This window comes from Malus sylvestris, chromosome 12 (assembly GCF_916048215.2).
Source record: "Malus sylvestris chromosome 12, drMalSylv7.2, whole genome shotgun sequence".
Taxonomy (NCBI): Eukaryota; Viridiplantae; Streptophyta; class Magnoliopsida; order Rosales; family Rosaceae; genus Malus; species Malus sylvestris.
The window spans coordinates 19,942,449-19,957,973 of record NC_062271.1 but is presented as its reverse complement, the minus strand read 5'-3'; the positions used below and the strand labels follow the sequence as shown (position 1 = coordinate 19,957,973).

General features: G+C 36.2%; 1 long non-coding RNA gene across 2 annotated transcripts; it reads left to right on the top strand.

The window, feature by feature from the left end:
- Positions 1–11,414: 11,414 nt before the first annotated feature.
- LOC126591801 (uncharacterized) lies at positions 11,415–15,291 on the top strand. 2 transcript variants are annotated; one of them, XR_007612508.1, is made up of 3 exons: positions 12,551–13,473; positions 13,918–13,981; positions 14,056–15,291. It is a non-coding gene; the product is annotated as an uncharacterized LOC126591801 (long non-coding RNA). The 2 variants fall into 2 exon arrangements; XR_007612507.1 differs by having other exon boundaries at positions 11,415–13,473; positions 13,918–15,291.
- The last annotated feature ends 234 nt before the right edge of the window (positions 15,292–15,525 follow it).

The window sequence follows — 15,525 nt, the reverse complement described above, 5'->3', positions numbered from 1 at the left end:
TAAATTACTGAAGGAAGCATTTTATTAGTCGAAACGGGAATTTACTCGAAGTTAAGAGGCTTACCATCATGCTTTGGCAATGATTCAAGGGCAGCAACCATCTCAATGAATTCCTCATAAGGGGGCACGGCATGGAATTCTTCATATGGGCCGTGGGTTAGCATAGGTTTTACCCCTTTGTTGTTGAGTTTCATTCCACGTGTAATGACCGTTTCAAATGCATCATCATTCAATTCTTCAAGATATCCCTGCGCCAAAGAATCAATTATATAAATAGAAAAACAAGAATGATCATCACTAGGATATCTCATGGTTTCAGAAATATTGAAATCAATAACTTCCCCATCAAATTCCATTGTCAATGTTCCTTTAAACACATCGATCTTGGTGCGGGCAGTTTTCATGAATGGCCTTCCAAGGAGGATTGGCAACGTAGGAGAACGGTCCGAGTTTTCCATGTCAAGTACGTAGAAATCTGCAGGAAAAATTAATTGATTGACCTGCACCAAAACATCTTCCAAAACTCCTTTTGGATAGACGTTAGATCTATTAGCCAATTGAATAATCACACCATCATTTTTAACTCTCTTAGGTTTATAGATGCATAAACTGAGTAAGGCATGACATTAATAGATGCACCTAAGTTTAGCATAGCATTTTCAAAACGATTATTGCCAATAATACAAGGAATTGTAAAACTACCCGGCATTTAGGGGGCAATTTACGTTGTAAGATGGCTGAGACATTTTCACTTACCTTTACAACCTCCTTGTTCGAAATTCTCTTCCTAGTTGTGCAAAGTTCTTTCAAAAAATTGGCATACCTTGGCACTTGCTTGATTGTATCAATGAGTGGAATGTTGACTTGAACTTTCCTAAATGTCTCTAGAATGTCATTTTCAGCTTCCTCTTTCTTCATTTGCATGAACCTGCGAGGAAAAGGTACATTCAAAGGAATAACGTTAGTAGGAATTGAATTGGACACGTTCTTACCTTTATTAGACAAATTGGATGAGTTAGGAACACTTGGGGCTTGCGGCAAAGGTGGTTCCACCCTTGTCGTGGGTTGGGTGACTTCCTCCTCTTCCATTTGCAATCTTTCATCTTCCTTGTAACCTGATTTTGATTGTTGTGAACCTGCCCCGACTTCCTTGCCACTTCTTAAAATGATTGCTTTGGCCATTTCAAAACCTCTATTTGGATTTGCAATGGTGGAACTAGGAAGTTTTCCTTGGTCTTGAAACTGCCCTACAAACTCAGCAATCTGCCCAATTTGCTTCTCTAATTAATCCACCTTTTTGTCTTGGTTTTGCATTGCTTTGGTTTGATTTTCTTGCCCCTGAGACAAATTGGTGAGTAACTTAATAAGTGTATCATTATCCAAAGAAGTACCTGAAGTATTTTGGGGCAGATTGTTGTGGAACTTGTGTGGGTGCGTATGGCTTTGTGTAGAAGCCCGAGGGTTGCTGCCTAAAGCCTCCTTGTTGTTGGGTTTGTTGGGGCTCCCTCCACTTGAAATTTAGATGGTCTCTCCTACCTGGATTATATGTGTTAGAGTATGGATCATTCCTTGGTTGGTTTTGGCCTTGAAATCCAATAGCATTAGCGCTTTCCCATCCACCATTCTCAATTAATTAAGGGCACTTTTCAGAAGCATATCCTTGGATAGAACACACGCCACACACACTTGGTCCTTGTATCCTCATCCCTTCGGCCATCTGAGATACAATGGAAGTAAGATTAACTAATTGAGATTGAATATCGGATGTGGAACTTACCTCATTTACTTATGGTCGTGGGGTATCCCTTTGCCCAATGTCTTCGTATTGTTGTGCATTCAATGCACGGTTTGCAATTAGTGTCTTGGCAGCCATGGGTGTTTTGTCCACCAAAGCTCTTCCCGCTGAGGCATCTAGCATTTGGCATTCAATTGGTAGAAGCCATTCATAGAAATATTGAAGAAGAAACTCCTCCTTCATTTGGTGCTGTGGACATGAAGCAACAAGAGTTTTAAAACGTTCATAATAAGTTGGAAATGATTCACCTTGGTTTTGCTGAATGCCACTAATCCTTTTGCGTAGAAGAATGGCTCAAGAAGTTGGGAAAAACTTCTCCAAAAATGCCCGTTTCATACTCTCCCATGATGTGATAGTTCTGGGAGCTAGTTCATACAACCAATCTTTAGCCTTGTCCAAGAGAGAAAAGGGAAAAGCCTTCATCTTCAAAATACTCCCATCAATATTCCCGGGAGTCATACTCGAACAAACGACTTCAAACTCCTTCAAGTGTTTATTAGGATCTTCCATGGACAACCCATGGAACTTAGGAATATGGTGCAATAGGCTAGACTTTAATTCGAACTCGTCAATCTTATCTTAGGCAGCCCTTGGATATTGGATGCATAAGGGCATGGCATTGTCCAATCCTGGAGGGGAAAGCTCCTTGATTGTTCGATTGTCAGCTCCTATATCTTGGACTTCTTCAAAAATCCATGTCGTGGCCTCCTCTTGCTCTTCTACCTCTTCTTCTTCATGCACGGGGTCAGGGCTAGGTGGATTGGATTCTTGTTGAGTTATCTTCCTTCTCAAAGTCCGCTCAAAATCGTCGTCAAAGTCTAAGATGTGCTCACGAACCGGATGAGAACTCCGAGTCATAAACTAGTACCTAAAACAAGAAAACAAACAAGGTCAGTAACTAACATAAAAACACACGAAAATAAACAAAAAGAAATAACAAGGGATTAGCAAAGTTGCTAATCCCCGGCAACGGTGCCAAAATTTGATGCGAAAGTTAACTTAACACACAAATTAAACCCTCTTGTTGACAATTGTAGTATGCATAAGTAAGGATCGTTCTTAAACCGGGGATTAGGAGGGATTGCTAAAACACTCTAAATTGACTCAAATATATAAAAAAAATAAAAAAAAGGCTAAAAACAATTAACTAGACTCAAAGAACTCAAAACAAACTCAAAAGACTCAAAACAAGCTCAAAACGCTCAAAACTGCCTAAAAACAATAATTAGGCAGTTTCGGACTCTAACACACTTTTTGGACGAATTCTAGTTTTATATTGATTCAAAACACTTAAAAACACAAACTAAACAGATTCTAACTAATTAGACTCTCTAAAGTAAAGGGGGATTTGGTTTTGGACGAAAATAAAGTAAAATAAAGCAAGAACTAGAACTAGACAGATTTGCACGAAATTGATTGAATTAGATGGATGATGGGCTAGCTAGAGGGTTCTTCTCCACACATGACACACTTGCATTCAAATTGATTTCCAATTGCTTCTTTCAATAAACCATGAAACTCAATAATCCAAGTTAACTGTGACAACACTTTTTTAACCTTCAAGTTCTCCTTAAGTTAATGAATTGGATGGGAAAGCACATACAACAATTCAAAACATTCTCTAAAAGTCCTCTACATGAAAAGCACAATAAAGGTACAATCAAAGATCATTAAGCTTCATGAAAACTATAAGTATTGACGAGGCATTCATAACTATGATGAGCATGATACTCTTGCCAAGAATTCACTTAACGCGATCGTTTATAAGCGACCTCCACTACTTGTAAATATAAGTTTGTAACTATTAGGTGAGACTCTCTTATATTTTAGCTTCAAATACTTGCATGAAAACTAAGTGTGCACTCTTAATAAACATACAAGAATAAGTTATCAATCAAACGGTTAAGCAAATTGAATTCACAACTTATGAAATAACAACTGAAGGTAATCAATTCAATATGCAAGTATAATCATGGTTTTGAATAGCCCCCTAGCCAAGAAGGGCTTAGTTACTCATAATCGTAAAACAAAGATAAACAAATTTATACATTGGAAACAAAAGAAAAGAAAACACCTAAAACGCTGTAATGATCCAATTGGATAGCAAGCACATCCAGGGATTCTCCTTCTTCTTCTTTGCTGCGGCACAAGGTGTGGTTGATGGTTTGAAGGGTTGTTTGTATGGAGGAATGGATGGGAACAGGTATGGTGGTGTTTTGGATGGATAAAGGATACGGCTAGGGTGTATAGAAGTGGGTGATGATGAATGGTCCTGATTCCCATGGCAAGGATGATTATTTAAGGCCTTTAGGGTAATTAAGGCTAGGAAATAGTTTAGGTAACTGGAATTAATTCAAAACTTAAAGGGAAATAGGAATTAAAGTCAAAATCCTAAGGAAAAGGTAAGGGAGGTGCGGCTGGGTTTAGGAAAGAAAAGGAAAGGCTTTTAATTGAAAAGGGAATATGATTTATGGCAAAAAATAGGAAAGGGATGGCTCTCTTGCACGGCAAGGAAGAGGAAAGGGAGACAACCCACGGCAAGGCCTTATACGGTGCAAGGATACTTTGGTTTGTGTCCTAAAATGCATAGGAGACCTTCAATGTTGCTGGAACTTAGGGACATTTAGGATTAGGAAAGGTCAAACAAAAATAGGAAACCTTGGCTTAATTTTCCTACTTCAAATAGGAATCCTCATTCTTCTAGAAATCCATCTTCAATTAGGAATCCTTCTTCAATTAGGAATCCTAGCATCTTTAGGTCTTCAATTTCATCCATCTCTCTTGCTCCAAGCATATGATATTCCTTCCATGCCCAAAATTGCTCCAAAATGCTCCAAAATGCACTTCTTTGCTTCTTTAATCTTTTAGACTTACAAACACACGAAAATGGCTTAAAGTACTAATTTAACTAAGAAATAACAACATAATTGCATAAGAACAAGCTAACTAAGTCACATAAATATGCTCCTATCACTTAAGGTTTTGTGCTGGTTGGTGACCTAACTAGGACCCCACACACACACCACACGTGCATACTCAGACCTCTCTCTTTCCTTCATTTTGAATTTTCTGCAAAATCTGTACATTGTACGGACAAACCTTGGATCAAGCATTTTAGGCACGAATCGAAGGTTTGAAGGGTGGTTTTGAACTCCTAGCAAGCCCAGGAATCCAACCATACCCTTGGTTGAACTCAAAACCTTTGAAAACCAAAGAACAAAGGACCCCATATTTGATGTATTGTTCATGCACACGTAAATGTGGAGTTTTTGGAAGATTCTAAGGTTATAGGAAGCTTTAGATCACTCCCCCGAAGCTCGGAGAAAAAAAAAAAGAAGTGTTTTGGACGTTGGGAAGTCGAGATCGACGAGTTTCAAGTTTGGCCGGACTATCGAGACTTCTCCGACGAGATTTCATGAATTTCAAAGCTTGAAAGTGGTAAGTTTGTGTTGTACTCACTCTAAGCTTCTTTTTGAGACAAATTTCATGGATTTTGGTGCAAAAATGAGTGAGAAATAAGGTTTTTTCGAATTTCCAGTTTCCGGCAACGGGGACCGGCGATTCACTAGAGAAGAAAGGAGAATATTCCGTCGATATTGACGGAATATTCCTAACGGCAGCTAACAGCGTCAGGTTAGTTTTAACGGAATATTCTAATTTTTAGCGGAATATTCCCTAACGGCGGTTAAGGATTCCGTCAGGGTGGGCCGCGCGTGGGGACGCGTCTGGCCATGCCTTGGCCGGAGCGTGGGACGTCGGAAAAATTTTCTAAAAATATGGGGATGTTCCTGAGGTTGAGTAGGTCTCAGTGGTACATTCAAATACCCCATTTGAGCATTGTATGAGAAGTTATTATCTAGTTTTGGTTATGTGCTTTAAATAACATTTATTCAGTTATTTCGTATATAGGTGAGACCTATCCTGAGGACAAGCGCCATCAATCGAAGCTCAGGGGCTATGACCCTTCGACATATCAGTGAGTGGGCTTTTGGTTTTCAGTATATACTTATATACTTGATATTTTCCCAGAAAATGCGTTTAAATGAAAGTATGCCTTGAGATGCCATGCATATAAATTTATATTCTGTATATGAGTTGATACATGATGCATAATATATAATTGTGGTGTTGTGGATGCTCAGGTAAGCCCAGGTAAGCCCAGGTAAGTTTATGAATTGTGAATGTGAATAACGGTTGTGATTAATTGAGAAACATTGAGCTCATAAACCTGCACCTAGGGTGATTGTGATTTAACCAGAGATATGACACAGGCCTGTCTATAATGTCACATCCCACACCATATGCTCATATTTGATCCAATTTAGGTGCACAGTCTTGTCGTACAGACCATCATAAGTAGTTCCGACTCGTAGGTGACTAGCGATTTATCGCCCAACTATTATGAGAGCGTAGTATTAAGCATAATTATATTACACCCAATCTTATCGTACAGACATTTTCATTGGTTCCGACTTGTGTGCAGTGTAGTGCCGTATAGGTCATTGTAGTGACTCCGGCTAGATTAATTAATGAGCTATGAATTCAGCCGTACAGACTTCTACAGGGGTTTCGGCTAATATGTTAATTTCCATGAATGTATTCTCACCTGAGTTACTTATTCTGTTTATATCTTGGCATGACATACTTATGAATATGGTTATGTGAAGCATGATTTGAATTGAGATAATTTTATATATATATATATATATATATATATATATATATATATATATATATATATATTTATGCATATGTTATATTCTAATTCTAGGAAAATTATACATGTTTTACGGCGAGAGGTTAGAACTTTTGAGAAATAAAATGGTTTTGTAAAACATTTGTTTTTGCCCACTCACGTTTTTTGTTTTGCGCCCCTCCAGGTTTTAGGTAAGCTTGTTGTTGGTGGCATTGAGGATTTCGGCAGTTCTGACATAATAAAATATTTGTAGGACATCTTCTGGTACTGTATAACTAGTAATTGTCCTACAGGACTGTTGGAAATGTGCCCTAAAACCAATCATATGATGATACTTTACGGACATTTCACATGTTAAACTAATATAGTTTAATATCAAGGGCAAAGATTATTGTTTTAAGCCGTCTCATATAAATGTTTTATGCTTAAACGATAAGTCCAAGGAATATGTGATTGGGAGAATGCGATCTAAAGAAGTTAGATTCATGAGACCATTCTCTTTCGTATACATATCCTAAACGTTCCTGATCATAGGATTGCCAATTGGGCATTGACGGTCCGTTAAGATCAGTATGTGCTATGTCTTCTCTTAGTGAGAGTGACTGGTCTCGAGTCATTGGTGTGACTGACACCAAGACAAGTACGTAGGTGCTCAATAAGGAATGAGTTCACTGAACACGATCAACGAAGAGTTCTCATACTCATGTCACATGAGAACTCATGGTTGGGATAATGCAAAGTAGTCCTTTGACCTGAGGCATCATAGTTGTCTTGTGGTTAGGTCCTTGATCTTTGATTATGTCAAAGTCACTCCATTCACGGGTGTCCACGGCATAGTTGGGGTTAAGCCACTTAGCCATGGAGGTAAATGAATGCGCAACAAGAGATCTCTAACCTTCAAACCGTTTGAGGGAGAATACTCTATGATATGATTAAGAATCTCTGGCCAGAGTATGAATGAGATTTAGGAAGTCGTTCCAAATAACATTCAAGGTAATCATATAAGTAAAAGAATCACATTGGATAGTAGACATGAATAAACTATCAAACCAAACAATGTGGTCAAGAGTATTGTATTAGAGAAAGACCGTATTGCATTGTAATCCTAAACTGAATAGGTTATCCACCTCTTCTGATTAGCTTGGGTAGCCATGACATACTACTAGGTGTCACTCATGGTTTGTGGTAGCCCTAAAGGCGAGTAATCACTAAAGGGAGAATTAAAAGTAAGTTTCAATTCACAATCGATCGTTAAGAGTAACAATCGCCCACTGCCTCGCTAAAAGGAACCTAATGGATCGTACACCGTGTAAGGTAGAGATTGAAGAAACAACGGAGATGAGTAAGGATAATTAAATGGTTTAATTATTTATGGCTAGGATTAATTAATATGTTAATTAATCAAACAAATAAGTTCGTTAAAGATCTCGGGATAGTTTTGGACCTCAAGGCCCAATGGGCTTCGAATGTCAAAGCCCATTGACTTAAGTTGTATGACAACTTAATGAATAAAGATTCACAAAGGCCCAAAAGCCCAAATCCCTTATATGGCCGGCCATATGATGAAAGAAAGGATTTTGGTTCTTTAGGTCACTTAAATGAAGGGACTATATAAAGAACTTTATAGCCAAAATTCATTCAAGGTTTTTGGGGAAAGGATGAGAACACAAGCTCTCTTTTCTCTCTAAAGAGGCCGGCCACCCTAGAGGAAAATAGCTAGCAATCTTACTTCCTCTAGGTCACTCATTTCTTCTTAAAATCTTACCTTGGTGTGGAGACTTAGAGGTTCTCAACTTTGAGAACTTGGAGAAACCAATTCTTCCATCCAAATCCATGGAGCTAAGAAGCAAGGAATGAAGGCCCTATCTCTTGGGTGATTATCCTTTGCTTATGCAAAGAGGAATCAACAAAAGGTATAAATTTCTCAACTCACTTTGTTCTTGAGTTGAGTCTTGGTTCACCAATCTACTAGGCTTTGAATTTCATGGGTAATGTTTTGTTTTGAGTGCATATAAGCATGATTCCGCCTTTTAATTGTTAATTGCATGCTATAGATATTGCTCAAATGAACATGTTTTTCACAAAATATCCTTCAAGGACTGCACTAGACTTTCTATGCTCTGATTAGGAGCATTTACACTTGTATCTTACTCCTAACACTTCTTGCTTATTAGTGCACATTAGTAGCTTTTGGTTTTTATTTATTCGTACATCTCTTATCTTTATTGTTCTGCACTGTGCACATGGCTACATCACCTTCACGTGACGGCCAGCATGCCTCGATCTCGATCAGGGTGTGTCAGTATATTTAGAAACAATTATTGAGTTTTACCAATAATTTTGCTCAAATTTTTTTTCTTGATTTTCTTATGAAATTTAGGTTTTTGAGTAATGGGTTAGGAATTAATTCTTAATCAATGATAGGTATTGAAGTTGAGTTGCAAATAGTGTTGAAAGTATTAGATGATCTTAGTTGCATGAGATTATTGTGTTTCGAATCCACCAAATTCATGTCAAATATAGTGATGATTCTTTGTGTACCTAAATATCTTTAATGGAGGATGAAATTGGTTTTTGGTATTACAATTAATTCGTGTTTCTTTTTATTGAATTGTATAACAATTGATGAAATTTGAAATAATTGATGAAATCACTATGACGAATTGCGATACATGCTCGGAAATTGCATAATTTATAAAACTTAAAAGAAGATGGTGATAGTTTGCAGTGAAATCGAATTGATGTACTTTTGAACTTTCCTTTTTCATTTACCAATCGTAATCGAATTGATGTAATATTGATCTTTCATATTATGAATTGATTCTGTATAGCCTTTCGTAGTGATCAAATATGATGGTAATGTTTATACCAAGTACGACCGATGTTTGCCAAGACACATCAAATTGTCTTGACAAAGACGCATCTCGGCAATGTTGAAATTTTGATTTTTTTGAATTACGACTAAAAGAAAAACCTTCAACTATTTTCATCATGTAATTTATGTTTTTGCAGTTTGTTTAGGAGCAAGGTCGGTTGTCGAAGCACAGTTTTTTTACTAACACAAACAGAGTCTTCACACCAAATGAATGGGAATCAGTAAACCGTCAGATTGTGTTTTATGGGTTTTCATATTTGAATTAGTTCTATTATGTTTGCAATGTGAGTTCCTGGAATGGTTTGGTTCTTCTTGGACCCTGCAATGAAAGAAGGTTATTGAAAATCTTTTAGTAAGTTTGGGGCGTTCGTATTTACTGAAATTTGTTGCAAGAAATTGGGGGATGAATTTGGTTTCAGGGGAATGTTATCTTTTTTTATTCTTATACTGCACAGAAAAAGAAAAAAAAAAAAACAAGGCATTGGGTGCAAATATGTGTTTTTTTATCATTTATTTCTGTAGTATGAAACTCAATTGTGTTTTTGTTGCTGCAGTCGCGTTACACTTACTCTTGGTCTACCACCAGCATTGGTCTTTAATTCACCATTAAATGCGGAACCCTGCCATATGGTTAGAGAGGCTTAGAGGTGAATGGTTTTTGCTTTGAACAAGTTTTTTGGAAACAATATTGTATGAATTTTTTATATTCTGACAAGCCAGTGAAGTCAAGTTTTAATGATTTTGATGCATATTTGGTTTATGCATATTTTATTAGTGATTTTGATGCCACCAATCTTATCTCAATGGATCACTTTTGACATTTAATTCAGTTTCTTTTGGTAATTGTACTTAATTAATAGAATTTTAGATGTTTTCATTCTCGGTTCATTTACTTATTGAATGTATTAATCTTCTGCAGATTACGACTTACATTTTGTTGTTCATCTGGTTTTGTTTTTCCTATTTGTAACACACCCTGATCAGTGGCTACTGGCTACCAAGCTTACTTGAAAGGGTTTGGCATTTTAATTAGCCTGAATCTACTTTGAAAATTACGTTTTATATACCAGTATTCCCAATATATTGCAATTTATTTCATTTCTGTTATTTTTTTAGGCAACTGAGCACCTATGTACAAAGTCGATTGCTCAATTGCTAGAATATACCAGGCCACTTGAAACTATGCAGGTAAATGCATAGCTGAATGCCTTTTTACAGCATATTCTCAGCTTTTTAATTTATTTTCAAACTGGTCTTTAATTTTTTCAATTAGACTCATGAAGTTTGATTACACACTTCATTTTCAATTGTACAAATTAGGCTCATAAAGTTGTTCAAAGATTTCCAAGAGCTTGATTCACCCAATTTATACATTTCATGTAAAACTTCTTTCAAAAATCTAAAACATTTTTTGGTGTAAATAACTTTAACCATCTATGCCAATCTTTTCTCCCTTCTTTTGATTTTTTGTTGCATTGTTTGGGTGGTGAATTGCATGGAAAATGGGGGAAGAGAGGGGTAAAATTTATTTAATTTGAGCAAAATGTAGCATTTAAGCTTGGTTGGTTAGTGAGGATTAGAGTCAATAAGGAATCCTCTGTCTTTATCTAAAATGTGAATTCATTGAATGATGGATGATGTAGTGTAAGAGAAATTTAGAAAGTAAGAAAACGACGGAAGATGAAAATTGAGAAAGTAAAGAAAAGACGGAAGATGAAGCTACAAATATACGACAAATAATAATGATAGATAAATTCATCTATGTCGGTTTATTAAACTTGGTCAAGCAGACCTTTTGTTTTGATTGGGATTTAGTTTGGTACTTTCATTCTAATTTCCATAGTTTATAACAATTAACCAACTAAAAGTGCTTTCTTTTAATTGTTGTCAATTATATTTGGCCAATTGACAATCCTACGAGATTTAGTTAGGCACACATCAAATCTGTGTATTGTACATGTACCTAAAATATAATGCTAGATATCTTTTAATAGTTGGCTCATATTCTATAAAAAGATTTAAAGTACTCTCTCTCTGCATGAAAACTATGTATCCATTTCATCATGTATTTTTTAGTAAAACTATGTTTTTGTAATTTTTTTGACTGAGGAGGAGAAACAGAGGCTAAAGTACCTTCAATTTGTTCAAGAAGCTTCAACTTATGCCGCAATTTGCTTCCTAGACCTCTACGGTTAGTTTCCATACAATATGTTGTGTGTTTCATTGTTGCAAGTTTGTGATTTTACTTGCTACTTGATTATAAAAATGTAAAACAAAATCCGTCCATGATTACAAATTTGTATTCGAGTTTAGACGTTTTTCCAATGTAAGGCATATGTTGCACAGGCATGTGAATTAGGGGTGGGTTCGGTTCAAATCGGTTCGGTTTTTGCCAAAACCAAAACCAAACCGAAATTTCAGTTCGGTTCGGTTTGGTTCATTTTTTTTCGGTTCGGTTTTTTCCGGTTTGGTTTCGGTTTTTTTTTTTTTTCAAAAAATGAAAAACTTTGAAATTTTAAGTTTTAACAGCTCCAACACAATTATAACATAAGCATTCTAACTATAATCAAAGACAATGAAAATAAACATTTAAAGTTGAACTAAAATCATCAATCAAGTCTTCCAAAGTCCAAACGAACAATCTCACAACACAAAAATCGTACAAATGACTTAGAAAAAGTTAAATTGTATGATGTTGTTCAAAGATCAGGGTTGTTTGCTTGTAATTGTATGTTGACAACTTGATTAGTAAAAGTAATGCGGGGTAGATTTATTTAGTGTGTGTTGGATTCTTTTCCATCACAAATTACGCAAGTAATCTACCCGAAATAAATGTTTATGGATTCTGTTACATGTTATATGAGAGTAGATTTGAAAAAGAAAGCTGGGGCAGAAGTAGACAGTGCTATGGAAATGGATGTAGGTACTTCATGAGGAGGTTTGGTTCCGGAACCATATATGGGGGAGAAATAATAGGTTAGGGTTTAGAGTTTTTATAGGCCTTTTTTAATATTTTGAGCTTAAAGTTTGGCAACATATTGGGTTTAGCACATTTTAACTTACAAATTTGGTTTAGGAAATAATACCCAAAACAAATAATTAAATAAAAAAATTAATGTAATTAATTTGGTTCGGTTCGGTTTGGTTCGGTTTCTATATCACTAAAACTGAACCGAACTAAAAGAATTCAGTTCGGTTCGGTTTGGTTTTTTCAATTCGGTTCGGTTTTTTCATTTGGTTCGGTTTTTTCGGTTTCGGTTCAATTCGGTTTTTGGTTTTTTCGGTTTTCTGTTTTTTGAACCCACCCCTAATGTGAATGGTACAAATTAATTGTTTCTGGTTTTGGAGAGTAAGCTTTTGAGTTTTACAATTCTTGCAAGAGGATTGCGAGTCAAGTGAACAAATTTAGTGTTTGGGGGATAAAGTTTTGTTCTCTTTAATACATAATATAACAAAGGCCTAGAAATTTTCCTTGAAGGAATATGCAAATGTGTTTTCCGCATCTTGGCTTGCAGTTTATGTGAAGAGGCATTAATGTGTGTTTTTGCTTTGATAAAATGTGTGATATTTGTATTGGCGCATTTAAGGGTGTGGTTCCCTTCCTACCGCTTTTTTAGTGCATATTTCTGTGCAAATTATTCATGCATATTGCAACTAATACATTCAATTTATGCAGCGAAGTGCGGGCAGATTTTTTAGTCTATTTTAAAGTTGAGTAGGGATTTGACTGTAGCTAAATGATTGGTCATCAATTTTGCTTTATTTACACACTGCCATCATATCTCTGGCTGGGTTGAAGGGTTATTATCAAAAATTGGGAGGGCAATTTTGTCCGTTGGGTTTGGGGTAAGGCTTGGGCTGCTGTGTTTGGGGTTAGGGGTGTTGTCGGTGTCACAGACAGGTTTGCAGGGTTTGGGGTGGGTGTAGGATTTCAGGGAGAAAAATGGGGAGGAATTCTGGGAGAAAAGGGGGATTGAGCGGTCGATTTGGGGAGAAAGAGAGGAGAGCGTGATTTGGGGATTAGGTGAAAACAAAGCAGCTTCGAATCACTCAAATCAAAACTGACTTTGTCCGCAACCTCTGCTTGCTTGCTCCCTTTCTCAGTCGGTGAGTTCTCTCTCGCCCTCAAATTCAGTTCTCTAATTTTTCAATGAAAGTAAAACCAGACGGTGCGAAGCACGGCAAACGCAAAGGCTGTGAAGAATTAGACGACGACGACTTTCTCTCCTTCCTCAAAATCCAGGAGACTGGCCTTTGTTCTTTTCCTTTCAATTCCCAATTTCCCAGCAGCATAGGGTTTATTCCCGCGCTTTTTCTTAACTATTTTTTTTTCAAATTTTCAACAATTCGTTACCAAAATTTGATGGTATGGTTATGGACTCTATCACCCACTTTCTGTTTCTCAAAATTGTTAACAGTTTTTTTATGTAATTTTTGCTTTTTGTTGTGGAATTTTGAAGGACCCTGAGTTATTTGTCTGTATTGAATCTTGTTACTTCGAAACCTTTCTTTTAGTTATAAATAAGAAGTGTGCTTATGTTTTTGTCACAGATCCTGACGAAAACTATAGATCTGTGTGCATCTGCATCTTCAGAGAATTCTAACTGTTGTTCTGGTGAGAAAATAATCTCAAAACTTATGATGTGTAGTGCACTTGGCTGATAATTCATTTTGATTATGTATATGCAGAATTAGTAGCTGAGAAAATAGAATGGGGAAGTATACAAATGGATTTGATTTGATTCTTGGAGCTGACATATATATCCACAATTGTTCATTTTTATCATGGTTAAGCAGCATGACTATATTATTTGCTACTAACTGAGAGAGTGCACCTGCAATTCAAGCCTTTAACGCGTTCTTTATTTTATTTTTTTATGTTGAAAATCATGTTTTCGTACCCTATGTTTCCACCTTTAATTAAGGAAGTGGTGAGGTGTTAGATCGTCAATTGTTGTGTTATCTGATTCAGTGTTTGGGTGATGCCTAAATCAGTTGTGGCTCTTGCTGATTGTTCACATGTTCTCAAGCATAAATCAATAAATCTTAGAAAAAAGCATTTTCTTTGGTACCTGTACATGGTTGAACTTTTTTTTCATAACTTTTTCAGGCGATTCTTTTCTATGATTTCAGAAATTGAGGATCCATTTGAAAGACAGTAGTACCGATAGCAATTAGGGTTTAGGTACTTTTAGTCATAATCCCTGCCTTATGTTCTCCTAATTCATCATTCCAGCGTTGTTTTCTATCTTAATTCTTGCACCAGTTGTTACCCTTGACAAAATCACGTAAAATTCATATGCTTTGGTATGGTTCAAAATGATATCATGTGAAGAAGTTTCATCATTGCTTTGATATCGTGACTTTCAATGTGCTTAAGAGCTTATGTGCAGTTGCATTTTTCTCTGGGCCCTGCAGTTGATATCATGACTTTCAATGTACAAATTTATTGGTTTTAAATTTTTAATTGTGGAAATGGATTAATTTAGCACATAAAGATTGAAAACCTGTGTGTTTATGCTTGCAAGCTTGGTTTTTGAGAGGTTTTTGTTCTGGGAATTTATTTTGTGTTTATGGTTCATGTATTATTAAGGTTTTTGTTTAGTTTTATATTGGGTTGCGGATGCTTTCGGAAGTACAAGAATTTGTGCTTTTGTGGATACGAAGAATTTGTGCGTACTGAACTTGATGAGTTGCTGGCAGGTAGCAACCCTGTAATTCATCGGAGTTTAGAGCGAGTTAATTGAACATTTTAACTCAAACCCATAGAAATCTGTGAACTCCGCATTAGAATCTAGTGACCTCATCACTTGAACACTTATATATATATGTATGTTATTGTAAATATGTTAGTCATTGTAAATGTGGTTGTAAATAGATTTTCACATGTATGTAAATAGTGTTGCTTATCGTAGGTGTTTGGTACTTTCTGCATGTTTTATAGTTTTAAAATCCACAGCATCACTTGGGCACCATTGCTAGTATTGACTAATATACATAATAAAGTTTGAAAGTTCTAATGTTGTTGAATTTGTTTGCTTTTCTTATTGGAAAGGGATAATAGGAAGAATTAAATATAAAGTTGACCATTGAATTTGTAGCACCTATGACATGCCCAGATCCCGAGGTCTGAGGGACATCGGAATGGTCATGTGCTGG